Consider the following 27,242-nt stretch of genomic DNA (forward strand, 5'->3'; position numbering starts at 1 on the left):
GTCATCCAGTTGATGCCTGAAGGTTCAGATCCATTGCAATTAGTGGTTTTCCTGGCAAATCATTAATGAATGTACTGCTGTCACTAAATAATAACAATGCCTGAGTTTCAGAAAAATGTTTGCTAATACAAAAAACAAATATTCTAGCAACTTTTTTAAGTATCGGAGACTGAGTGAGGAAAATCTATCCTTTATTTTCAGCCTTTTTGTCCATTATTTTTATTTTATCAAGTGCTGTAGCTCTGTGTCTAACTGTTCCTTGCTTTATAGAATGCCCCTTATTTTGCATTTGCTTTTGTTTGGTCTTCATCTTGGAAGTATGGGGCACCAAATGAGGGCACATCCCATGCATAATATGGCTTAGCTTTAGCTCTGAATTTGGTTGCCAGCATTTCTTAGCCAGTGCCCAGACTATACTTACAGCCAAGGAGACATTTCAGATAGCAGTGCTTTGTCAAAGTGTTCATGGCCACATGGACTTGTTTTACTTTAACTGAATATGATTTAGAGTGTTTGACAGATGTCATTCTTTTCCTGAAATGCAGTAGCAGACATCAGATGCTGCTAGTTACATCCCAACTGCTGAGACTCATCCCAAAAGTGAATATATCTATCCAGTACTTATTATCAATGCCCACCCCTCCAGGCATGTCTAAAGGTCAGTTCCGTGTGCTTTCTTCTATTAACCTGGTGAACGTGGGCATCCTGATGCAATGTAGCAACTGCCTCATGTACACCGACAACCCTCTCCTCTTACCTCCCAACACTCAGACTTGCGAGAGATGCACTTATATATCCAAATTGGAAGCCACACGCTCTCCAGCCAAGACCGGAAGAGCTGGTCAAGAGGAGAAGGTCAACACTTGAACCACACCACATGGAGCACATAGCCCTCCAGAACACACACCAGCACTGCCTTCATATAAAAACACAAACCACACACCCACTTTTGCGGTGGCTCTCAGTAAAAATCTACCTAAGCAGCAAAGACCTCCAAGGCAGAAATGCACTCGACCACCACAACACAACGCTAATCATGAGACACATAACTCTCCTAAACAGTGTGCCACTCAACCAAAGCCCCTAAGGCAAAACAGCATGCCCAACACACTAGTCATAGGTGACTCGCTAGTGAGGCACACTGATGTCCCACTCACTAGGGTGAATAAGGAGAAAGTAACAATCAGCTGCCTGTCAGGTGCCAGGATCCATCACATTAATGCACGCACTCAAGTCCATCAACAACAGGTACAAATATGAATCTGTCATTTTACATGTGGGTGTGAATGATCTGAGACATACCTCCCTGGACTACATGAAAAGAGACATAGAGGAGCTCTTGGATTATGTAGCCCAGGCAGGTATGACCCTAGCCCTGAGCAGCATCCTACCATCACCCAGAATAATACCACAGTACAAGCAGAAAATGATTGATTTCAACAATTGGCTAAGTTTCTGGTGTCATTTTAAGGGGATCCAGTATCTGTCTGCCTAGGATGACATGATTGACAAACCTCAATGTTTTGCCAGAGATGGCCTGCATCTGTCACCCCTGGGCTTCCGGTTAATGGCCAAGGCTCTTGCCACCCCTATAGTGCCATTTTTAGGTGGTGTTCCAAAGACCAAATTACCACTGTAACATCTACAAACAAATGCAATCTGAGGGTCATGCTGCTCATTGCTAGAAGTCTAAATCTCAAAATGCACTCTCTCAAAGCACTCCTTAAAATGGAGCACATCAACATTTGTGCTGTAACAGAGACCTGGTTCAAGGCAGCAGAAAGCACCCCTGCACTACCAGGCAGTGGTGTTTCCATATTCATAATGGATGCGCACACCTCCAGACTGGTAGCCCAACATAATACATCAGAGATACTTCAGGTGCAGCTAACATTGGGTAAGACAGCGATTCAGGTCGTAGCCTGCTATAGGTCCCCAACCATGTCCAAGACTCACACTCCACGTTCCTAAGCACCCTGGAGAATATTAGGGTCCAACCTTACACTCTCTTACTAGGCGACTTCAACTACCCTCCATTAACTGGGAAAACTACTCATGTACCAATACACTTGCCCAAAGTTTCCTGAAGTTAATTAATTCCAATGCCCTGGATCAGCTCATTCTTACCCCCACTAGAGGTAGCAACATCTTTGACCTAGTCATTACTAACATTGGCGACCATTGCTGTACACCAATAGTCAGCTCCTCCCTGGTTAGATCTGACCACAAAGTAATCACTTTGGAAATCCACATCCCCCCCCCCACAAGTGTAACCACCATGAAAAACTTCTTCAAAGCTAACTTTGGGGTCCTAAAAACAGAGGTGGCTAACTTCATGGCACCCATGTAAATGGAGAATAGTTTTATGACCGCCAAATCATACACCAATGCATTGTACGAACACGTACACAAATGCATGGATCTTGCCTTACCCAATAGAACCAAGACGCTCTCCTCCAAAAAAATGGTGGTCTCCTGCCATAAACAAACTCTACAACAGAAGGAGGAAACTGATGTGGAATAAGGTGAAGTCCCAAGACTGGAAAAACTCCCTTATCATTTTCAACAAAAAGTTGAGATCCCTCATCAAATCCTCTAAAGCTAGCTATGAAAACAGAATTGCAGTAGATAGTAAAGACAACCACAAGACCTTCTATAGTTATGTAAAGAATCTCCACGGCAATACTCAGTTTTGCGCTGAGCTACTGCACAATGGTACCTCCTATACTGAGCCAACAGATATTGTCAGTATATTGGCCGACAGATTCAGTGCCAACTTTAACCCCCCCCCCCCCAAAGGACTAATCACAATACCAGTAAATTGCCAGGCACCCAGTATTACTGCTGCACAGGTTAAAACAGCACTGTCCAAGACCAAGAATACAGCTTCTATAGGACCTGACAATATCCTTGTGTGTGTTCTACATGAACTACAGAGTGAAATGGCACTTCACCAGTGTGCCCTGTTCAATCACAGCCTCACCTCAGGCTTTGTCCCTACCGAATGGTGCACTTCTACAGTCATCCCTCTCCACAAAGGAGGAGCGACTACAGACTCTGGGAACTATCGTCCCATTAGCCTGATGAGCCTGATATGCAAAGCTATGGAATGCATCATCATGGAACTAATAAACAAGGATATAGGGAATCTCCAAACTCTGGATCCCACACAGTTTGGTTTTGTGAAGGGTAGATCATGCATGCTCAACTTGGTCGACTTCTTTGAGTCAGTCACCAGAGCTGTGGATGAAGGCAAAGTGGTCCATACAGCCTACCTTGATCTGGCCAAGGCTTTTGATACCATTCTCCACTCAGAAATCACAGAAAAACTCACTAAGCTAGGCATCAACTCCTATATCACTAGGTGCATTGCAAATTGGCTCACAGATAGAACCCACAGCGTGAAAGTAGCTGACTCCAAGTCAGACTGCCAAATAGTCACGAGTGGAGTCCCACAGGGTTCGGTCCTGGGTCCTCTCCTGTTTGGTATCTACTTCTATGAAGTCCAGGCCAACACAATGGAACTCTGGCTTACAAAGTTCGCAGACGATTGCAAGTTGGGAGCTATTATTAACTTCTCAAGTGATGCTGACGTCTTACAGAATGGCCTCACTGAGACCAATGACTTGTGTCAGAACCATGGCCATAAGCTCAATACCAAAAAATGTGTCATCATCCCCTTTGGGAAAAAAACGGTTCCCATAAATTACCACATTTATGGTAGTCCACTGAACACAGAAGGTGTTATAAGAGATCTGGGAACATCTCTTTTGATCACCACATTGCCACTGTGGTCAGAAAGTCCTTTTATGTGGCACATCTCATTACTAAGGGTATTGCATCCAAGAAGAAAGAGGTCATTGCCTCCCTCTACTCTTCCCTCATGAGGCCAATCATCGAGTACAATGCCCCATTTGGCATGCACCTCAGTAGACACCTGCAACAACTGGAGAGGCCACAAAAGTACCTAACAAAGAGGATCCTAGGCCTTAAACACTTGTCCTATATGGACAGACTCAAAAAACTCCAACTATTCTCTGTCTCATATTGCCTACTTAGAGGTGATCTCTACTTGACTTACAAAGCCATGTCTGACCCAGCTCTTTTAGAAATGCCACATCTAAAGAAATCTCAATCCCTCCGCACCACACGCTCCAGAGACCTCAACCTCATTACCACAATTAAAAGAACATGCTAGAGGGACAGGTTCATAACCCAGAGACTGCCCATGCTATGGAATAGACTTCCCATACCTGTCAAGCAGAGCACCTTGCTGACCCTCTTCAAGAGAAATCTTGATGAGTGGATGGGAAACAGAAAATTCACCCCGGGAATAACTCCAGTGGATCTACTCGACAGAGGCACTGGAAACTAAGGTCAGGTGGCACTATGCTGGGGCAATCCTATGGCTAGGCTTGTAAAGGCCTCAGGCCCATTAGCCTAGTACACACCTATGAACCTATGAAAACCTTCCGGTCATCATTACTTAAGTTTGCTATATTCTAAAAAGTTATTTGGTTCCCAATAAATGAAAAACACTCTTCTGTCTGCTGCCATATTATATAAGCTATTGTGTTTTACACAATTGCTCATCCCTAACAAGGAAGTTGCATTCCCTACAAGTACAGCATATACAATACTTCCTAAGAGCTCAGGACAGTGAAACCACAGTTTTGAAAGAACCCATAAAGACCTGCAACTTCAATGACACAGCATTTAGGACTTCAGTTTTTTATACATATGGAGAACTGCCCCCTATAGAAGTAGAAATTAAACAGACTTCAAAAACTTTCAACCACAATTTCTGTCATAACCTTGCAGAACAAGTAAAACATAAGTGATTTCTATTGCCCTGATGCAGAGGGACAAAGCCTTAAGTTTAGCCCTGGTGCATCTAGGAGATGGAGAAGTAAAAATGAATGGTTAATGGTGGCTCACCAATCCCAGAAGGAGCTGGCTGAGCATAAAGGTCTTGATTAGGGATGCAAATGCATCCCACATTACAAATCCTGATATGTTACTAGCAACATCAGAAATGGTCAGCCTTGCAACTAACAACAGAAAGTGAAAGTTTAATGTGAATTTCATACCACTACTGCTAACTGCATAAATTTTCATCTTGTGGCTGTGGAAAGGTCCAGATGCAAGGTGGCTGGTCACCGAATGGGCATACTTACTTGACAGATACCATTTCTGAGGCAGTATTTCTATCAATTCTGGCCAAAGGGGCCAGCACCTCTAAGCATGGCCAGTCTCACATATTTGTCCACTTTAGGGACATCCTCAGGCTACATGCTCGCACTCTAGTAGTTCTATACCATCAATACACCCTGTGAGCAGAAGGAGCACCATGCCTATTTGTGGCCATCAGCTGGGTCATGGATATCATACAATTGTTGGCTTCCAGCATACAATGGCCCATCAGGTTGAAAATGCATATTCCTGCTGTTTTATGCCATCCCTGTCACAGACCTCATCATTTGCCAATACTAGAGGTCACCACAGTGTACATTGCCAGCATTTGTGATATTGCAGCTGCACCCAGTCACTGGAATATGTGATCCTTAACTCCTGACAACTTGTAACTAGAACATGTAGTTACCGTATCCATCTCCGATGGCTCTAGTTGATATGATATCATTGCTGCTACCTGTCACTGTGTCCCACCCAAATCAGCAAATGATGCCTGCACCTTGCACAGCTCCTAATCTGGGGGTAAGGCAACGTCTTATGCACATTGTGGCCAATCCTCTCACCATCTTACATAAACTGGGTGTGATAATGTATGCATAATTTTATTATGTGTTATTTGCATTATGATACCATAGTTGTGTACCAGATGCTGCCTCTTTGTCAGTGTGAAAATGTATTATGCCCACTTATGCCTTGCATGGGGTACTGCTGTTGCCTGTTCCTCCTCTGACTGACCACTGTGTTCCTTGTTCTCTCCGCCAACAAGTATGGTTGACACTGCTGGGATGTTTCACTGCTGCTATAGTTGTCTCTACACAGCCATGTTATTCAACATGATACACCCTACAAACATCTGCCTGCAGGTCTCAGTTGAATACTGCAGTGCCCCAATAAATGCACCGAGGCAGTGGAAGCATCTCATCTGTTGGCTATAAATATGTCCCACTGCACTGTGTGTGTCTGTGTGCTCAGTCGTATATACCATCTTTACTAAGGTCTGGGGGTTGTTGATGGCAGTCATCAGCCATGACTCCAATGCATACATGTTATACCCTGCAATACATAACAGTGACACCATTATATGAGCTTACTGCCTGATTGCATGTACCCAGATACACATGCATCTACCAAGCAATAACCTTGAGGGAAGTCACTCCACATGAGCCATTTGTAATTGCTAAACATGTGCCAGATATGAGAATCATGGGAACTGCCTGGGTATGCACAGACATTCTAGATAATACCCTGGACATTGGACACCACCTGAGAGCTGAGGGAGTGGAGGCCCATCTTGCTGATGTATTTGATACCCTGTGGACAATCATGCACAACCTTAATGGCACTATGTTAGTATAATGCCCCATTTGGTATGTACCTCTCCAAACATCTGCACTAACTGGAACGGCCACAGAAATACCTCACAAAGAGAATCCTCCAACACCTGTCCTATGCGGAAAGGCTCAAATCACTATTATCCTACTCGGTATCATACAGATTGCTTTGTGTCTTGCCTACAAGGCAATCTCTGACCCTGCCCTACTAGAGATGCTCCATATCTGTAAGTGTAACTCCTCATGCATTAGGTTCATAGGTTCATAGGTTGGTACTAGGCTATCGGCCCTAGGGCCTATACAAGCCTAGCCATAACAATTCCCTGGCTATTTCTTCCCACAGTATTTACTTCCCTGGACCCCTGTCTAGCAGAGTGACTGACGTGATCCCCGGGGTGAATTTCCTATCTCCCATCCAATCATCAAGGTTTCTTTTGAAGAGGGCCAAAGAGGCGCTCTGCTTGACATGTATGGGCAGTCTATTCCAGAGTCTGGGGAGACTCTGGGTCAGGAACCTATCCCTCCAGCATGTTTTGTTCATTGTGATGACAAGATTTAGATCCCTGGAGCGTGTGTCTCTGAGGGAATGGGATTTCTTTATGTGTAACATGTCCAACAGCTCTGGGTTTGACATGGCCTTGTATGTTAAGCAGAGATCGCCTCTGAGTAGATGATATGCGACAGAGTATAGCTGGAGTTTTTTTAGACTGTCAGCATAGGGCATCTGCTTTAGGCCTGTGATATTTTTAGTGAGGTATTTCTGCGGCCTTTCCAGTTATTGCAGATGTCTTCAGAGGTACATACCAAATGGGGAGTTGTATTCTATAATGGGTCTAATGAGGGATGAGTACAGTGGGACAATGACCTCCTTTTTTCTGGATGAAAAGCCTTTAGTGATGAGGTGTGCCACATAGAAATATTTCCTGACTGTTGTGGCAATGTGGTTATCAAAGGTGAGACCATGTCCACCTGTGTCCCTAAGTCTCTTATCACACTTTAGTGTACTGCCACCTATGTGGTAATTCCTGATTATTTTACAATTCTGGACTGAATCTGATTAAATAGCATTGTTTTGTCCATTACCTGCTTGAAAGGCCTCAATGTAATATGTGACGTCAATAAAACCTTCTGAAGAGTCAGGTTTGTCTCCCAGAGGCTGCCCCATCTTGGGAATAGACTTCCCATACATGTCAAACAGAGTACCTTACTGACCCTCTTCAAGTGCAACCTTGATGAGTGGATAGATAACCACAACTTTGTCCCAGGGGTTCCACCTGTGTTCCTCACTGACAGGGGCAACAGGTGCTGACTGAGGTTTCTTTTTGGAGATAAATGCTTGGTTAGGCTTGTAAGGGGTCCAGTGCCATTAGCCTAGTAACTTCCTATCATCCTATGATAATATGATCCTATGATGGTTCTTTGGACATCATGAAAATGTGCAATGGTGTAAAATACCCACAAAGTGGTGATTCTCTCCTTTGCAGTCTTTCAAATGTACCCCTTCACATGCTGCAGTATGTTGTGGAATAATTAGTTTAAGATATGGAAGGCTGACACCGGTGATATTTCTAGTGTGCCCTCTGTAAGTCACTGAAAGGACACTGTAGCTAGGACAGTTAAAACTACATACACCTCTGTGTCCACTTGGATGAGCAGTCCATGCACCACCAGAGATTGTACATATGGACAACAAAATTTGACACGTTTTTGTATGGTCTCCCTATTTACATGGATGTGACCCACAATCTGTTGGCTTGCCAAGTGATGGTAGGTTTGGTGCTGGTGGCATTCTCTGCATTGATCACAAAGAAAGACACGGATGCCTGAACCTGGTTCCCCAAGGTTTAATAGATAAGCACTTTTGTCGAGTCAAATACAAGACTTCATCAGATCATTTTCAGAATTACACCAACCACATTCAAATACTAAAACAGTCTTATCTCTTCAAATGTTAAGTGAATTTGGAGTCATGTGACTGTTTTAGTATTTAAATGTGGTTGGTGTAATTCTGAAAATGATCTGATGAAGTCTTGAATTTGACTCGATGAAAGCGATTTTCTATTAAACCTTGGGGGACCAGGTCCAGGCATCCATGTCTTTCTTTGTGATTATAGTGTTGGTGGTTGTCATTTTTATACTCTCTGCATTCATGCTAAGGACTGTGGCATGCTACATCATAGCACCAGCTCCAAAAATGACAACTACACATGTTGCACTGCTACAGCTGCTGGAATCACAAATGCTGTTGCTTCCTATATACCGTCAGTTCCTGTAGTATAGAACAGGTGAATGCTAAGTCACAGTGCTGCTGTTTTGTCTATCTCTGAATTCCTTTACCATGTTTGATTTGCATTCTTGTGGTTCCTCATTTAAATTGGGATCCTCGTTACCATATCATAACAAGATCATTTTCGCATACTGCAGACCATTATATTTTTACCCAGTGGCAGCCAGACTACTCGTGCTTTTGAATCACCTCCTTCTTGTTAATTGCTGCTTCTGCAGCCTATGAATATCATGCTTACTTCAGCCATGGTAAATCACTATACTTTTACAAGGTACCGGAATTTTCAAGATACCAGTGTAAGTCACTTTTTAAAGCCTTCTACTGAATTCATTAATACTTTCAAGCTCACAGAAAAATTAAGGAACAGTTCAAATATTGAGAAAAAATGTTTGGATATTCTTGCTTTGCTTTTCTGATAATGATTTTGCATCTTAACTTTCTAATTTCAAGGTTTTGTTTTGTTATTCATATTCCATTGTTTCCATTTTGGTTATGAGTAGTGTGAAACAATTTGGGTTATTATTGTATGCATGAAATAAATAATAAAATGATACTTAAAAAAGATGTGCACAAAATAAATGCTGATATTATTCAACCAAGCAGAGATATCTCCTGGTGTTAACATAAAATTGAAAAATGATTAACCATGTTAATGATTATCTATACACATTGCTTCCTACGAGATTATAGCAGTCAGAAATGCAGAGTTCCTGTGTATACTGTAAGAGTAAGCTTGGCTTTACAGATCACTTCCCTCTACTCCTGAAACGAGTATACCATTTTCAAAGTCTAATTTCTGCACTCCGGGTAAAGGTGCCTACATAAAACTAAGGCATCTACCATCAGCATGGGATGTGCAGTGCTGGTGTTGAGGCGTGATTGCAAAAAGTTATGAAAAATAGGACAGATTTCCATGTTTATTTTAATAATACAAACACAGAGTGTGACACTGTCATGTTGGGGGTGGTGTATTCAAATAGTTGCTGTTATTAAAAATTGATATTAAAATATATTGGGTAATGTGAAGATATCATGAGATAAAAATGCTCTTTTCATAGGTTCATAGGTTCATACTAGGCTATCTGCCCTAGGGCATTTATAAGCCTAGCCAGAGTGTGTTTGGCTTTCGCCACCCATTTTAAATTAATTTTGCTATGCCTTTTTTTGAGGTTAGTATACTGTGCCTCTGTCTAACAGTGACACAGAAGTGATAGCCGGGGTAAACCTACATTCTCCCATCCACTCATCAAGATTCCTCTTGAAGAGAGTCAATGTGGGACTCTGCCTAACCTGGACTGGGATTTTATTCCAGAGTGAAGGGAGCCTCTGGGTTATGAATCTGTCCCTCCAGCATGTCCTATTTATTTCAGTGCTGAGGTTCAAGTCTCTCGAGCGCGTAGCTCGATGGGATTTGGATTTTCTGAGGTGCAGCATGTCCATTAATTCCGGGTTGGACATGGCTTTATACGTCAGGCACAGATCGCCTCTGAGCAGGCGGTATGCCACTGAGTAGAGCTGGAGTTTCTTTAACCGGGCAGCATATGGCATCTGTTTGAGCCCTTTGATCCTCTTGGTGAGGTACTTTTGGGGTCTTTCCAGTTGCTGCAGGTGTCTGGTAAGGTACATCCCAAAAGGGCATTGTACTCAATTATGGGCCTGATGAGGGATGAGTAAAGAGGCACGATGACCTCCCTGATCTAGATGTGAATCCCTTCATGATTAGGTGGGCTATATAAAATGTTTTTCTAACCACTTTGGCCATGTGGTTGTCAAATGAGAGATTGCTATCAACTTGGGTCCCCAGGTCCCTAATGACTTCTTCTGTACTTAATGGATTACCACCTATGTGGTAATTTGTGGGCACTTTGTTTTTGCCAAAGAGGATGACTATACACTTTTGGCGTTCAGCTTGAGGCCATGGCTCTGGCACCAGTTGTCTGTTTCTATGAGGCCCTTTTGGAGGATGCTTGTGTCGGCTGGAGAGTTGATTATGGCACCCAGTTTGCAGTCATCTGCGAACTTGGTCAGCCACAGTCCTTCCGTGTTGGCCTGTACCGAGAAATATATACCGAACAAGAGAGGTCCCAGGACTGAGCCTTGTGGGACGCCACTTGTAACTGGTTTGGAGTCTGACATGGCTCCAGCAATTCTAACCATGTGGGTTCTGTCCTTGAGCCAGTTTGCAACCCATCTAGTGACATAGGGGTTTATATTTAAGCTGGTGAGCTTATCTATAATGCCCGAGTGGGGTATTGTATCGAAGGCTTTTGCGAGGTCCAGGTAGGCTGTGTGGACCACCTTCCCCTCGTCAATGGCCTTGGTGACTGTTTCAAAGAAATCGACCAGGTTTAAGAGGCAGGATCTGCCCTTAACAAAGCCAAACTGGGTAGGATCCAGTGTCTGTAGGTCCCCGATATCTTTATTTATGAGGTCCATGATGATCCTTTCCATAGCTTTGCAGACCAAGCTAGTCAGGCTTATGGGGCGATAGTTTCCAGGATCCATTGAGGCACCACCTTTGTGGAGAGGGATCACTGTTGCTGTACACCACTCTTTGGGTACATATCCTGTAGTAAGGCTAAGATTGAACAGTAGTTTTATGTTTGGGTTTAGCTCTTCTTGGAGTTCATGTAGGACGCAGCCCGGGACACCATCTGGTCCCATTGATGCTGTGTTTTTTGCTTTGGAGAGGGCGGCTCTTACCTGAGCATCTGAGATGTCAGGGGGGCAGCACTCTGTTGGGATAGATATTTGTCCTTTTGGTGGGGAGAGGGGGGAGAAGTTTGCACTGAACCTGTCAGCTAGGATGTTGGCAATGTCTGTATTTTTTGTCATTTTGGACTAATTCTGAGCATATCTGGGAATTCCCACCCAGGTTCCTAACATAACTAAAGAAAGCCTTGTGATTATCCTTAGTGTCCTGTGCAATTTTTCTCTCGAAGCTGGCCTTAGACGATTTTATGAGTGCCCGTAGTTTTTTGCTAATACTGATCAGAGATGCCTTCCCTTTTTGGGATTTTGCTCTATCATGTAGTAGCTTCCTCCTTCTATAGTATAGTTTGTTTATGGCTGGGGTCCACCAGACAGGACGTCTGCCTTTGGAGGATTGGGTCTTGGTTTTATTTGGGATTGCATGATCCATGCATTCCTGAAGGTGTTCATAGAATGCGTTTATAAAGGATTCTGCGGTCTGGGCCGTATTTTCCACGGGCCGGGGCTTTGAAGGATTCGCCTCGGTTTTGAGGCGTGTGAAATTTGCTTTAGAGAAGTTTTTCACTGTGGTTTTCTGGGCAGGAGGTGGGGTAGGGATGTGAATATCCAGTGAGATTAGTTTATGGTCTGATCTTACCAGTGAGGGATACACTTCTGGTCTGGAGCATAGTGTCCCCATGTTGGTGATGATCAGGTCCAGTATGTTTTCCCCTCTTGTGGGAGTGGTAACAAGTTGTTCCATAGCATTTGAGTTTATAAATTCTAGGAACCTTTGGGCTAGGGTGTTGGAGCTAGAGTAATGCTCCCAGTCTATGTTTGGGTAGTTGAAGTCACCCAATATAATGGTGTTTGGAGAGACCTTCATATTTTCCAGTATTCTCAGGAAGGCCAAGTGGGGTTCCTGTGTTTGGGAGGGTGGTCTGTAGCAGGCTATAAACTGGAAGGCAGTTTTACCCACAGTTAGTTGCACATGGATAGTCTCTGATGCTTCGTGCTGTGCCACCAACCTGGAGGTGTGGGTATCTTTGACAAATATTGATACTCCCCCTCCTTTTGTGGTTCGGTCCAAGTTTTGGGGCTGAAAAGCATGGTATGAGGTATAACCTGGTAGTGCTGGGGTGCTCTCGGGAGCCTTGAACCAGGTTTCTGTTACTGCACAGATATCGATGTTCTCCATGCTAAGGAGAGTTTCGAGTGCATGCATCTTGAGGTTTAGACTTCTGGCATTGAGTAGCATTACTCTTAGTTTCTTATCCCTTGTGATACCTATGGAGGTGGGTTTGTCTTTTGAGCCTTGCCTAAAAAAGGCACTATGGGGGTAGCAAGAGCCTTTGCCAATATCTGAAAGCCCAGAGGTGACAGGTGCAAGCCGTCCCTAGCGAAGCATCGTGGCTTGTCGAGCATGTCATCCCAGGCTGACAGGCATTGGATCCCCTTTGAATGACACCAACACTTAAGCCAATTGTTGAAATTAATCATCTTGTCTTCATATTGTGGCATCATTCTTGGTGAGGGTAAGATGCTACTCAAGGTCAGGGTCATACCGGCCTGGGCTACATGCTCAGAGAGCTCCTCTATGTCTCTTTTCATGTAGCCCAGGGAGGTACGTCTCAGGTCATTCACACCAGCATGGACAATGACTGAGTCATATTTGTACTTGCCTTGGAGTGACCTGAGTGCTTGTGTTATGTGGCGGATCCTAGCGCCGACAGGCAGCTCACCGTGACCTTCTCCTTGTTCAGCCTGGTGAGCGGGACGTCAGTGTGCCTGATGATAGAGTCACCTATTACAAGTGTATCAGGTGTGTTGCTTAGCCTTAAGGGCTGTGACTGTTCGGCACACTGGCTTTGTGAGCTATGTGTTGCACGTGTTTTGTTTTGGGGTAGCGGTTGCTTGGGTGTCTGCTTTGGAGGTCTCTGCTGCTTAGGCAGATTTTTATTTAGAGCCTCCGAGTATATTTTTGTGTGTTTATGTGTTTGGTTTGTTGTCGTGGTAGGTCTATGTGAGACTGGAATTGTAGTGAGTGTGGTTTCCTTCTCCTCCTGACTGGTTACGCCAGTACTGAGTTGAGAGAGCTTAGCCTTTTGGTAAAGTAATTATGACTGTTACCTATATTTTCATTACTGCATTAATTTAATTAAAGCTGTGTGACCTACTGGTGAATAAATGCTACCATCTTATACAAAGCATTAAAGGCACGTATTGCTGAAACTGATACTTGCCACCAAACATGCATGGTATTGTAGACGAATATTGTTTAGAGAATGGGCGACCTGTATTTTGCCACTCTGACTGGAGAATGAACTTTCTCCAGCAGGGTGTTAATGTACAGGTAATACCCACTGAAAAATGAGTCCAGTGCTTCATAGCAGCATATTAAGCTGCCGTGGAGCTTGGACTTTAAGAAAGCTAATGGCAGCCGTTATTTACTCTCATTAAGCAGTGCTTTTGCTGTTGTGAGTGTGTAAAATTAAAAGAAGCAGATAATTAAAAAAAAAGAAACATGTGTGTGTATGTTTGTGTGTGCTTCTGTTTCTGTCTGCATGTGTGAGAGTATGCATGCTTTTGTATGTGAAAGTGGAAGTGTGTGTGAGAGAGATCGAGCAATGAATCAGTGGCTGCACCAGTTATTTAAAATAAGAGGTGTGCAAACCTCTCAACCTCTTAGCTCAATAAATCTGGATTAAGCCTAAAATAATGAGGGAGAAATACCCAAAAATAGTGACAGATTTTAAATATTGCTCTTAAAAAATTAGAAAGTTGCCATAATAACAGGATTTATGTTAGCATGTATTTTCTGAAGGAGATGAAGCCTGAAATTCAAATGTAAGTCATTAATTAATAACTTCATCCCCCAATGATTTGCCAATAAACCACAAAATTTATGAGGAACAGACCAAAAAAAAAATGAGCCAAAAAATCTGGACATTCTACAAAAATCTGGATGGTTGAAAGGTATGGAGGTAAGAAACTTTTAACAGGTGGCATTATTGAGTTGTGTGTGTTTTTAAAGCTACATAGCTTCTGAATGTGCGTGTGTTTATTTATTTTTGTGGTGTGTGTGTGTGTGTGTGTGTGTGTGTGTGTGTGTGTGTGTGTGTGTGTGTGTGTGTGTGTGTACATTAAACACTTTATCATCTTCTTTCAGCTGTTCCCGTTAGGGGTCGCCACAGCGGATCACCTGTTTCCATTTCTTCCTGTCCTCTGCATCTTGCTCTGTCACACCAACCACCTGCATGACCTCTCTCACCACATCCATAAACCTTATCTTAGGCCTTCCTCTTTTCTTGTTACCTGGTAGCCTCATCCTTAGCATCTTTTTCCCAATATACTCTGCATCCCTCCTCAGCACATGTCCAAACCAACGTAATCTTGCCTCTCTGGCTTTGTCCCCAAACCTTCCAACCTGGGCTGATGCTCTAATATACTTACATTAAACACTTACCAAACTTATATTTTGAATGTAAAACACTTACTCCAGCAGCAGTTACATATACTACAGCAAGTCTGAAACATTGGGCAGAGTAGCAATTGTACATCAAAAAAATTTATATATATATATAAAAACTTCCAATGAGTGACCTCTCAAACCTCCTGTGACAGAGGCACATGGGATATATGCGAATGACCCTTATGAACAGCAGGTGTTTCAGCTATATGGCGATTCTGATTGCCCATGACTTTTATGTTTAAGTAATTTTAATGGACAATTTCAGGCCAATAAAACCAAACTCCACTAGCTATAGATATGCATAGTTTGGCCTTGTTATGACCTTGTCAGCATAGCACAAGCAGAGTGTTTGACTAAGCATAAGAAACACAGGGTTGTTATACCCAGCTGATGTCCATTATCATTAGGGTGACTGCAAAATATCCCAACTAATTAATTAAAACGAAGAGTGAGAAGGTCACACTGAAAAACCAATCAGTAAAAACTAAATGAAAACTCAAGCCAAGCTAGAACTTCCAATGAGTGACCTCCCAAATCACCATATAGCTGAAACACCTGATGTTCATAAGGGTCACTTGCATATATCTCATGTGCCTCTGTCACAGGAGGTTTGGGAGGTCACTCACTGGAAATTCTATAGTTCTATAATTCATATGGTTTTTACTGATTGGTTTTTCAGTGTGATCTTCTCACTCTTTGTTTTAATTAATTAGTTGGGATATTTTGCAGCCACCCTAATGATAATGGACATCAGCTGGGTATAACAACCCTGTGTTTCTTATGCTTATTCAAACACTCTGCTTGTGCTATGCTGATGGGGTCATAACAAGGCCGAAATATGCATATCTATAGCTAGTTGAGTTTGGCTTTATTGGCCTGAAATTGTCCATTAAAATGACTTCAAACGTAAAAGTCATGGGCAATCAGAATTGCCATATAGCTGAAACACCTGATGTTCATAAGGGTCATTTGCATATATCCCATGTGCCTTTGTCACAGGAGGTTTGGGAGGTCACTCATTGGAAGTTCTAGCTTGGCTTGAGTTTTCATTTAGTTTTTACTGATTGTTTTTTCAGTGTGACCTTCTCACTCTTTGTTTTAATATATATATATAAAGTAATTAGAAAAACAAAAACAAACAAATACAAAATAATTTAACTGATAGTCCATTCTCTGAGTGCAATAATGTCCTCAAGGGTGTGTATTATTGTGCAAATAATGCCCTTTCGGGAGTGTAGAGGCCCTCTGAATGTGGTGTCAGGCCACAGAACACTCCTGGGCAGCCATTATTTACACAATAACACACAACTGTTGGGCATTATTGCTTGTTTTAAATACTGTGAAATTATTATATGCATAGTTTGCATAATTTTGTGTATCACGTAACAGCAGTATATTATCCCCTCTTGTCTTAACTCACTGGAAAACTCTTAAACAGGTGAATAATTCTCTCACTGATATTGTGGATCTATCTTACACACTTATAGAGGTATAACCCCTTGACCATAAAACTAATATGTTTTGGCAAACAAAATTCAGTTTTTCTTTCATAAATCTGCAGTTTCAAATCAGCATTTACAGACACAGACAGACATTTGATACTAACACAAATGTATTGCCAATTGCCTTACAAAGAGCTACCATATTTTACATTTTTGTTCATTTTGTTAACATCTTTATTAAATTATCACTTAAGACAGGTAAACATATATTAACAGAAATAAATCAAACCATTTTAACATTTTCTCACTTAAATACAATATACACCACATACATTTTCTTTGCTGCTATCATCAGTCTAATATTACAAAAAATTGCTGAATTCCTGCCTTCTCTTAAACCTCACTCCTCCTACTGAACATTATTATGCAAATGGGAACACTCAGATCTGCTTTGAGTTACAGCACAATGGCACAAAATATACAGAACCAACTGATATTGCCAACATCCTAGCAGATAGGTTCAGTGCTAACTTTACCCCCCTCTCACCCCCTAGAGGGCCCATCTCTATACCGGAAGAATGCAAAGTTCCTATAATCACAGCTGCACAGGTAAAAAACACACTCTCCAAAGCCAAGAACACAGCATCCATGGGACCTGACAATATCCCAGGCTGCATTCTACATGAACTACAGAATGAACTGGCACCCTACATAAGTACCATGTTCATTCATAGCCTCACCTCAGGCTTTGTACCCACTGAATGGTGCACCGCGATGGTTATCCCACTCCACAAAGGGGGAGCCACGATGGACCCCGGGAACTACCGCCCCATTAGCCTGACGAGCCTGGTCTGCAAGGCCATGGAATGTATCATCATGGAACTCATAAACAAAGACATTGGTAATCTCCAAACTCTGGACCCTACCCAATTTGGATTTGTAAAAGGCAGATCATGTCTCCTAAACCTGATTGACTTCTTTGAAGCAGTCACCAAAGCCATAGATGAGGGTAAAATGGTTCACACAGCTTATCTAGATCTCGCCAAGGCTTTCAACACCACCCCCCACTCTGGAATTATAGATAAGCTCACTAAACTAGGTATAAATCCCTATGTCACAAGATGGGTTGCCAATTGGCTCACAGACAGAACCCACACTGTGAAAGTAGCGGATTCCAAATCCAACATCAGACCAGTGACAAGTGGAGTACCACAGGGTTCAGTCCTGGGTCCTCTCCTGTTTGGTATCTACTTCTCTGAAGTGCAGGCCAACACAGAAGGTCTTTGGCTAACAAAGTTTGCAGATGACTGCAAACTGGGAGCCATAATTGAAACTCCTAAAGATGTGGACAAACTACAAAAGGGCCTCACTGAGATAGATACCTGGTGTCAAAGCCATGGCCTGAAGCTCAATGCCAAAAAGTGTATTGTCATCCCCTTTGGTAAAAACTCTGTACCCATGAACTACCACATAGCTGGTAGTCTACTTAATGCCGAAAATGTGATAAGAGACCTTGGGACACAGGTGGACAGTAGTCTCTCCTTTGATAATCACATTGCCACAGTGGTCAGGAAATCCTTCTATGTGGCCCATCTCATCACAAAAGGATTCTCATCCAGAAAAAAAGAGGTCATTGTTCCCCTCTACTCATCACTCATTAGACCCATTATAGAGTACAATGCCCCTTTTGGTATGTACTTCACAAGACATCTACAACAACTGGAAAGACCACAGAAATACCTCACAAAGAGGATTACTGGCCTCAAACAGATGCCCTATGCAGACTGTCTCAAAAAACTGCAACTTTACTCCATTGCATATCGCCTACTCAGGGGCGATCTCTGCCTAACATACAAAGCTATGTCAAACCCAGAGCTGTTGGACATGCTCCACTTAAAGAAATCCCAATCCCTCTGAGCTACATGCTCTAGGGGCCTAAACCTTGTCACCACAATAAACAGAACATGCTGGAGGGATAGATTCCTGTCCCAGAGACTTCCCATGCTCTGGAACAGACTACTTATCTATGTCAAACAGAGCTCCTCATTAGCACTCTTCAAGAAAAATCTTGATGATTGGATGGGAAATGGCAAATTCACCCCGGGGATCACTTCTGTGTCTCTGCTCGACAGGGGCACAGGAAAATAATTTTCTTGGGTGGCGAAAGCCAGGGTACATTTTTTGGCTAGGCTTGTATGGGCCCTAGGGCCGATAGCCTAGTACCTACCTATGAACCTATGAACCTATGCATTGTTTCCACAATGTCCATTTACTTCTATGTAATTTGCTCCTTCCCTTTTCTAAAGATTTCATTTCCAGTTCTTGTGTCTGATTTATAATATTCAGTACCTCAGATAGAGTCAGTGTAGACTTTGATGTTCATTTTCTAGTAATTGCCTGTTTGGCAGCCAACAGAATTAAACTTAATAAGGCCTTACCATGTCTAGGCAATTCAGATACTCTATCTCAGCTCAAAATAATAATTTCCTTACTTATAGCCATTTGTTCACCCAATATTTCTGATACAGTACTCTGTAAGGAATTTTTAAAATCCACAATCCCATTACAATCCTAAAAGACATGTTCCCAGTTATCTCTTTCTTCACCATCAAACCTCCAACATTTGTTATCAAAGTGAGGAAAATTATTTGAAGTCTGCTTGGGGTATAAAAATACCTATGCAAACACATCCAAGCAAAGATCCTAAACCTTCTGGACTTGGTTTCATACTTGGGAGCCATAACTACATCTTCCCTTTGTGTTCTTTTGTAAATTGCTTTTCCAGTCTCTATTTCCAATCTTTTCTAACTTCCTCTGATTGATTCTTATAGTTATTATGCATTATTTAATGTTGTTGTTGTCTTTCATCTTTTCCCGGTTAGGGGTCACCACAGCGGAACTCCGGTCTGCTAATGATTGGCAGTAGATTTTCACAGTGCCGAGTTGCCAGCTCGACGCCCAACCTTCAATGAAGGCACGCCCATTCACGCATGTCTTTCGGAACGCCACTATGCCCTACTAATTATCCTTTTTTAACAGCTGCTTCTGTAATAGATTCAACTAAAACCTCTAACAGAGCAGATCTTTCAAATAAAATCCTTCTATTCCTTTCTCTTTGTCTTATGCTTAGATCAAGCCTTGGTAGGGAAGGCAGTTTCTAGCCTGCAATCTAAATGTCTTCTTGGCCTCATCCCACTCTATTACCTTTCCTACTTGAGTTTTTTCATCCCAGTATATTGGTTCTCTCAACAGATTTCTGCAATAAATTCCAGCCCCCTCTTGCCTATTTTCTGTACTTCTACTTGCAGTTATCCCTATTTTCAAAATCTCCTTTCTCCACTCTCATATTGACTCAGTTCCTATAATACTTTCTGCTACTTTATGAATATAATATTCTGTATGTTTGTCATTATTCTGCTTTAAGATCTGTATCCAAACATCCACTGTCTCTCTATATTTCTCTCTTTCTATCTCTCTCTCTCTTTATCTCTCTATTTCTTGAACTTCTACCTTGCTTCATAATAATACTGTCCATAACTTCTCCTCTGGTTGATATAAGTATGCCGGACCCTTATACAAGACAAAAAAGGCTAAAAACATTTTCAGTGCTTTTGTCTTGCTATCCATATCCAAAAATAGAGTTTCCAGTTTCTCAATATTTGTATTATCTTTTGTTTAGTCTCTTTCCACAAATCCTTAGTTGCCTTAATAAAAGCCTTTTTAATCCATACTCCTAAATACTTTATCCTACCATGTCCTCATAAATATGCATATTGCTGAACTATTTTGTGTATGCGTATAAATTATGGCTATAACCTTTGTTTTATTTTCATTAATTTTATTTCCAGAAAAAACTCAAAACTTTATCAGAATGTTCCACAACACTGAGATGTCCTTTTCTGGATTTATCAAGTACAAAATAATATAATTTGCAAATGAAGCCAACGTTTCTTGATTACCATACCAGTTATATCCTTGCATTTCTGAGTTCCTTATTTTCTTGCCAATGGCTCTAAATATAAAGCAAATAACAAAGGGTAAAGGTGACACCCCTGCCTCATTCCTCTGTTCAAACATACCTTATCTGAGAGGAACACATAAACTTTAATTCTTGCCTCTGATCCTTCATGTATCCTTCTAATTAGCCTTATTATTATATCAGTGAATGCAAATGCTTCCAGTGACCTACACATAAAATTCCAGCTTACTCTATCAAATGCTTTCTCTGCATGAAGACCCACCAACAACAATGGTATTTTTCTTACATCCTGCTTCCCTCTGGATCGTCAGTGTTTTATTAATGTTGTCAAATATTTGCCTCCCCACCACAAAAACGCAACAATGCATATCTATCAATTTTGGTAACATCTTTGCCATTTGTTTAGGTATTATAGACATAAACACTTTATAACCATTGTTTAAAATTGAGATGGGTCTATATAAAGCTGGGTCTGAAGGATCTTTGCAATCTTTAGATAACACAGCCACCACAGTCTTCTTCCAAGATGTTGGTGCTCCCCCATCCCTCCTAATTTTGAAATGTAGCCTTTCCTGAAGATTGATTACATATAGCACTGTTTTTACCTAATCACATATCTTAACTGTTAGTTGTTGAGGCTCATCTACCTCTAACCTTGGCATAATTAAGTCTTCCATAAATATTTCCATTTGTACTCTTTTTTCCATTTCCATACTTCTCTGCTTTTTACAAACTTTTATAACATTTTAGGAATCTCTCCAAACCTCTATAGGATTTCTGGTTATTTTTCTTGTTATAGGTTCCCTAAATTTGTTGACAGTCCTTTCAATGATCTGTTGCCTAAGTTGTTGTGCTAAATGTTTTTATGCTCTGGAGTTATCAGAAATAGTTTCTTATCTGCAATCTTTCTAAACTCATGCATATTATCCAGATATTCCCTTATTTTCTCATTAGCACTCTGCATTTGCTCCGCCTCTTGTTCTGTGAGATTCTCCTTATTGTGCAATACTTTAACCTTTGTCAGCCCCTCTAAGTAATTTCTACTACTTCTTAACCATATCTCTTTCTCTTTTGTTTCAACCCTATTTTTAAACTCCATTTTCATTTTATTGCAGTTACTACCTATAACTTCTGAAGATATTTATGTCTTCCTTAATAACTCTTGAGTAATTTCCACTACTCATTCCTTAAATTCCTCTCTTTTTAACACGGAGGTGGGAGAGTGCCATTGTCTTATTTTTACTTTATTACCATGCATTTTTATTTTAGTTTTTATTTGTGCTTGATCAGAAATAGTTATGGGATGAGTGCCAAAACATTCAATTAAATACACATGTTCCTGTGAAATGTAATTTCAATCTAGTCTATTTCCCTGTTATTGTACCTTGGGAAATAATATGTAATTTTTGCCTGAGTTCCCACTACTGAATTCACATCTTCCATACCAAATATGTTTCATAAATTTCTTTAGAAATAAACCCTCTTTTGTTATATTGCCCCTTCTAGGTCCTCAATACAGTCCCCTTATTGCAAATCAAATTCCAATCCTCACCTATAAATAATATTCCCTGCTGAAAGCTGATTATTTCTCCCCCAAATTTCTGGAGCTCCATAGTAGTTTCAATGGAATATAAACAAATCTATTACGATCCTTTTCCCTTGCCAATAATCGCTTAATACCACAAATCTACCATTTTAGACCCCCCCCCATGTATCACTATTAGAGCCCCTCTAGCAATTAGTAAAGTTACTCTCCTTTTCCTCTGTCCTTGATATTCTGCTGATTATCCATTCTGAAATCATCTTTGTCAAATTCACATGCTCATCTTTCCAAATGCATCTCCTGCAGCATTGCTATTTGCATTCTGTCTTTCTTAATATAATTCAATACTCCTTCGTTTTTATCTATACCTATAAGTCCTTCATGTTCCAGGATAGTACAGACAGCATAGTCATTATGATAAAAAGCTATTGTTCCCACTTATTCTACATGGAAGTTTTTTGAATGTGTATTTCAAGCTTTTGTGTTACATGCATATACTATTGCTTACCAGGATGATCTTTTGTATAGTTGTTTCTTCTGATTTCCATTTGAACCTATATCACATTTTTCAAGACTTTTGTTTTAATGAAAACCCTCAAACAAAAAAAATAAATACAAAGCACCCCATCCCCTATGAACTTGGAAGAAACACTCAAAACTATGTACATCTTCAAAAAATGAAGTTTAACTCTCCAGATACAATTGACCCAAATTGATGGCTGCACCTACAGGCATTAACTAACCTGAAATTAAAGTTGCCCAAGCTAAAGTGCATGCTACCGACTATTCTCCCACTTACCCTGATTGCCGTGTATTCTTTCCTTATCTCTCTTCCTCTGTCAGATATGAAAAACAGCTTGTATGCTTTCAGAAAACATTCCCCCAGATTCACTATCCTTCTGTGCAGGACTAGCTTGCGCTCCATGCATAGTAATGAAGGCACAATGCCTGAGCTCTTAAATGGACAGGGAGCATGTACGAGTGCAGGGGGCATGTCTGAGAGCAGAGCTCTTAGAATATACATGCCCCTGCAATCAAGAACAGCAGTGTAGGAGTAAGAATGAGCAAGACCGCGCATAGGTGTTTGCATACCCCCAGCAACATCCCCCCCAAGTGTACAACAGAAATAGTTACAACAGATAAATATGAAGACTTTTTTTATGAAACATCAAATTTAACCACAGGTGCACAGGTTTGCACATCACTTAGCTATGGTTAATGCAGCTTAAATGGCCCAAGAGGATAAAAAGCAAGATACATGCAAATGAAGCAGTAAAGCAATAGTGTAGTGGGCAGAGCATTCGCCTTACGAGTAATTCCCGGTTCGAGTCCTACTCCAATACAATCCATTTTTCATGTCAAATCACTGTACAATCAAGTTATTTTGTTGCATAACCTATGACATAACATATATTTGTGAACTGGAGTACTGCATTAAATGCAGATGTGAGGTGTCATTGTCATATTGTTGCAAAGTCCACAGATAATCACAAGTGCCCCATACAGTATATGTACACAGGAAACAGGGATACAAGGAAGGTGAAATATGTAATGAATGATGAATCTATACAGGTGCCAAATCCACCACCTGCCCAAGAACCATTAGACATCACTCACTAAATTAGTGCAGCGGTAAGCAGGTGTAAGCACTAGTAAGCAAGAGTAAGCATAGTTACGCAGTAGTAAGTGGGAGTAAGCATATTTAAGCAGTAATAAGTGGTTTTAAGGCCATTTGTGTGGGGGTAAGCAATGCACACAGAGGTTAAGCAATATTGAAGCTAACTCTCTGTAAGCATAGTTAACTGGAGGTTAACATTGCTTACCTTCACGCAAACCCATGCAAACCTGCTTACAATTGCTTAAAAGTGCCTTAAGCACTCTGTTTGCATCAGTCCCTGTTCTGGCCAGAAACAAAATAAACAGCCTTTGCAGGTCTTGTACCAAGGACCCTGTACACTATAGCCACAGTAGTTAACCACTAAGCCATCACAGCAGTACATAAGATTGAGGTATCACCAAACAGATCCTCACCATAGGAAATATAAATTGAACATGTGAAAGGAATCTATATACAGTTGTATATTGTATAACCAACTACAGGACATAAATATGTGAACTGGAGTACTGCATTAAGCCCAAATGTGAGGTGTCAATGTAATAAAGTGCTGAAATCCCCTGATAAACAGAAGGACCCCATACAGTGTATGTACACATGAATCATGGATACCAGACACATATATAATAAGTAATAAATAATAAATCAATGCCACAATGCAAATATAATGCAAAGCTAAGCATTGCACAGCCCAGCTTAGTTGGTGTAAGCAATGTGTAGGCCACCTAACTCAATTTACCCATTGGTATACCCCTTTAAGCAATGCCAAACTTAGGTAAGCAGGTTTGCCCATAGCTTAGCCTTTTCAAAACTGTCCAATCATGGCAAAGTGTGGGAAACCAGCCCTATTTAAACTCAACAGGCAGGAATACATCTCATAACTGGTTGTAGCTTCCCCTTGTAGGTACTATGTCTGGAATGGGAGAGGGTGTGTGCCTTTGGGTGAAGTGCTGGGGCATCCAGGAGTCCCGAGTCATGGCAGGACTCCTTGTGAAAGACCATGCCATAAGACTGTTGCAGGGCCAGTACCAGGGTTCCCAATACAAAGTGGAAGCCTGGGACCATTTCACCCGTGACCTCACCAGTGCCACTGGCATACCCCAAACAGGTGAGCAGGTCAGGTATGCCTATGCCGACCTGAAGCGGTGAAAGGTGGATCTCTTGGATCAGTGAATCCAAAAGGCTGGGATGACAGGGAAAGTCCCAGCCGTGTGTAAGTATCAGTCCACCACCTGTTTAATAATTGCCAGCTCATGTATATTATGGATAGGTATGGCTAAATATTCCTCTTATGTCTTTCACAGTGACAAGTAAGCGGGCTATGAACCAAGAGTCCCATGGATGTAGATTGGAGTGGTTGTGATGCAAGACAGATTAGTAATACTCTTGCATGTACTGTCATCGGAAATAAATCTAAAAGTAGTAGTAAGTTAATTGCCTATATAAAACCTGTATTGTTTAAGGTGTGTACTGCATACACCAGATAATATGGCAGGAAGAGTTTCATATAGGTTATATGTAAATAAAAGCATAATAGCCTGACAATAAAGGTCTAACTGCTGGACTGCATGTGTTTACTCTGGTATCATATGGTAATGTAGATTTGCAATCACTTAATCTACTGTCATATTAAGCACTTTTACCCACACTGTGCTACATAAATAAAATGTGTAGGAATGTCTGTATATGACTGTTGTAATCCCATGAGGTGATATAGTACAACTGAGAGAGACTTAGACAGAAAACAGTGAAAAGACAGACAACAAACTCCAAATAGCACACTCAACTGAGAAGTGAACTTTTATATTTTTAGCACACACAGCCATGGTTCGAATATTGGGAGTGGTAGTAGGCTGTATGCAGAGTCATACCCCACAACTGTACAGATATGTCTAGAATGTCCATTAAATCGGCCCATATCTGCTGCCTGTCACCCTGTCACCCTGGGAAATCAGTAGGATGATCCCAGAAGTTTAGGCAGCAAACAAGAAATACAACTGATTGTCAGACATCTATAAGAACAAACCTGTCACTCTAGCAACTCCCCAAAATGTTATGAGAGTAATAAGCCAAGTATGTCCCATCTACACCCCCAACCAGAGTGTGTACAGTAACAGAGTTAGACGCATGTACATAATACTAATGTGGAATTTGGTAATTTGTGTGGCAACATTCAGGTAGTGCTAACAAACATTGCTCCCACAGGTATGTCAGATACGAACACTGTGCCTAGAAATAAAAGATTGATATCATGTACTGGTACTGTTTACTCTGGTATTGTATGGCATTGATAGTGTTGCAGTTGCTCTGAATAATAAGGTATTACTCATCACTCTCACCCACACCGTGCTATATAATAAAACTGTCTAGGAAATCTTGTATAAGAGTGTCGTAATTACAAGGTCAGAATGTAAAACCACAGGAGAATTATAGACAAAAATCAGATAAGAGATACACAGCAGTATCTATATAGCACACTCATCTGTGATGGACAAAATTTTATTTATAGCAGACACAGCCATGGTTTGAATCCTGGGAGTGGTAGTAAGCTGTATGCAAAATCATACCCCAGAAGTGCACAGAAATGTCCAGAATGTCCAGTTAATTGGCCCCTATCTTCCGGCTGTCTAATCTCTGAAATGTAGGCAGAAATTCATGTCATATAACTGACTGTCAGGTCTGTACATATTTGGAAAATGTCAATGAAAACAAACTTGTCATTGTACAATTCACTAAAGATTTAAGAGGGCAATAGTCAAAATATGTCCTGGTTCACCTGCATGTGGTCAAGACATGCCAAGACTATGTGCAAAAAGAGATGGACAGGTATGTGCATAACATCAATCTAGAATCTGGGAGTATATGTAGAAACAGTTAGTTAGTGTTAACAAACAATACCTCCACAGGTATACCAGGTAAGAGGTGTATACTGTAGGTAAAACCAGTTCATGTATATAGTTGTCAACAGCCATACCACTGTCCAAACTAAGGCAATAGGGTAGTGTACTACTTGTAAGGTACAGCTAACAGCACTGAGTAGGAAAGTAATGTGAATTACAGGAATATACTAGTTGTTAATTGACATCCCCCCCACCATATCTGCAACAATAAACTAAATAAACAAGTCAATTGGTATGTCCTGAATTAATTCTAATGTTGGGACATATGTCCTATTGTTCAATAATTATTTAACTTGTTTTCTATGCATGTGCCATGTGGAAATACTCCCACATTGGTGGCATGCTGCCATCCATGTACCTGCATGCTGTTGTAATTACCACTGTGGTCCCATATATGGATGAGTTCTGTTTGCTATGCAACTGTTCCATATCTGGTGTTTGGGTTAATGGGACTATCTATGCATGCTGTTATACCTAATCCTGGAATGTGTTGACTATTACTAACCCACATATGTTGATAAAACTTAAACACCATAGCACATATGAGAATGCGGGTCCCGGCAGACCCATCTGTCCCACCTCAGCTGGCCGTGGCACCGGGCACCAGCACATCTGGGGCCCAACACAGGACCTCCTCATTCATTGGTCCTGCACCACCTTCAGGGGGAACTGCCTCAGGGGATGGGGCTCACCCCCCCCTTGGAAGCGGGTGCAGACAGGAACCTGTCACCCATTGCCAGGTCCGGGTTGTGGTGCATAGTGAGCTCCACAGGGAGGTCGGAGATCTGC

This window comes from Protopterus annectens, chromosome 1.part0 (assembly GCF_019279795.1).
Source record: "Protopterus annectens isolate FY-2018-M chromosome 1.part0, PAN1.0, whole genome shotgun sequence".
In the NCBI taxonomy this organism is placed as follows: Eukaryota; Metazoa; Chordata; order Ceratodontiformes; family Protopteridae; genus Protopterus; species Protopterus annectens.